Here is a 1,764-nt window from a genome sequence, read left to right as displayed (position 1 = left end):
CTTCCTTCCTTCCTTCCTTCCTTCCTTTCTTCCTTTCCTTTCCTTTCCTTCCTTTCTTTCCTTCCTTTCTTTCCTTTCTTTCCTTTCTTTCCTTTCTTTCTTCCTATATACTTTATTGTCAAATTGGCTTCCATACACTACCCAATGCTCATCCCAACAGGTGCCCTCCTCAATGCCCATCACCCACTCCCCCCACCCCCCGCCCCATCAACCTTCAGTTTGTTCTCTGTATTTAAGAATCTCTTATGGTTTGCCTCCCTCCCTCTCTCCCTGTTTGTAACTTTGTTTTTGCCCTTCCCCTCCCCCATGGTCTTCTGTTAAGTTTCTCAAGATCCACATATGAGTGAAAGCATACCGTATCTGTTCCTAATAGTACTTTCAAATCCCTACATTATTCTCAGTTTGGTCTGAGGTTTTCACTCATATATTTTTAAATCCACCTCATAAGCTTCTGAATCCTGAGATTTTTTTCTTGTTTTCGATTACCATTAGTATAGTTGCTTTGATCCTGGTCAAAAGAGCAGGCTAGATCAAATAGAGTATATATTTTTGATGTTTGACAAATGTCTTCTGATTGCCTTTTGTTTCTTGTCTTAAAATGAATTTCTTCTTTCTGATCTTTTACAGAGTGAAGCAACTGGGAAGCTGTTCATTCAAGGATAACAGAAGGCATTGTATTATATTTTGCCAAATTAAAGCCTTATTTATGTTTTCACCCTTTCTACTTTGTCAGAAACACTGAACAGAGTTTTGTCTTTTCTAATCCTTGTTAGACTACTGATTTAAAGAGAGAAAAAAAAAAGCCAACTCTGTAGACACCTTCAGAGTTTAGTTTTATAATAAAAACTGTTTGAATAATTAGACCTTTACATTCCTGAAGATAAAATAAACATGTAATCTTTTATCTTATTTTGCTCAATAAAATTGTTCAGAAGATCAAAAGTGGTAAAGACAATATAAAATTTAACATTTTAATACTGATGTTGTACACTGTTTTACTTAACATTTTGGGGAGTAACTGCCTCTGACTTCAAGAAAACACTTTTTTGTTGCTAATGTAATCCGTTTTTTGTAATGGCGTCAGCAAATAAAGGGATGCTTATTATTCAGACTTGCTCCAATTTTCATTGCGCTGTAACAGATCTCATTAGTCCTACAGATCGACATGATTTAGAATACAGTTATTAACTGCAGCTTTTGGACAGGAAAGATAGGTGTTACTGTTCATACACCTTCTCTGAGGGGAGTTCTGGGTCTTCTCTGTGGCTGTGTGCAGTGTAAACTGTGTCCGGCAGTGCTGTGCATGGGAAGGAGGAGGCACGAGAATATAGCTCTCAAACTCACCACTGCAGCTTCAGGTGGGAGAGCTCTCCTTTTACACTTCCTGTTACTTTCTTAACTAAGTTTTAGTTTCCGTCTTGTCAGGCACATGTTACATAGTTTGCGTGTATTATTTTTTGTTGAAGAGAGTTTTAATTCATTAAATAATTTTATGAAAGCACTGGACCCTACAGATGCTAAATAACCACTGAAAGATCTCTTGTGCCATTGAGGGTTTTTTTGTTTTGGTTTTTTGATTTTGGGTTTTTTTTTGTTTTTTTGTTTTTTTCTTTTTGTTTTTATTGATTGATTGATTGATTGATTGATTTTTGCCATCAAGTATTAAAGTGCCTGTTAGGCCATACTACGGCCTCCTTGCTTTTTCAGTAATGCTTCTACCTAAAACTCTCTTCTCTTGGATATGTCTTGGCTTCTTCATCTTGA

General features: G+C 36.4%; 1 protein-coding gene across 15 annotated transcripts in view; it reads left to right on the top strand.

The window, feature by feature from the left end:
* KTN1 (kinectin 1) overlaps positions 1-1,109 on the top strand; it is a 108,195-nt gene extending 107,086 nt beyond the window's left edge. For all 15 annotated transcript variants that reach the window (XM_049612713.1, XM_049612711.1, XM_049612716.1 and 12 more), the window contains one exon: positions 628-1,109. The gene's annotated coding sequence lies outside the window, so the exon portion shown is untranslated. The remainder of the gene's footprint in view (positions 1-627) is intronic.
* The last annotated feature ends 655 nt before the right edge of the window (positions 1,110-1,764 follow it).

The sequence above is a fragment of the Panthera uncia genome (genome assembly GCF_023721935.1).
Source record: "Panthera uncia isolate 11264 chromosome B3 unlocalized genomic scaffold, Puncia_PCG_1.0 HiC_scaffold_1, whole genome shotgun sequence".
Taxonomy (NCBI): Eukaryota; Metazoa; Chordata; class Mammalia; order Carnivora; family Felidae; genus Panthera; species Panthera uncia.
This window is presented reverse-complemented; position numbering and strand designations above follow the sequence as displayed.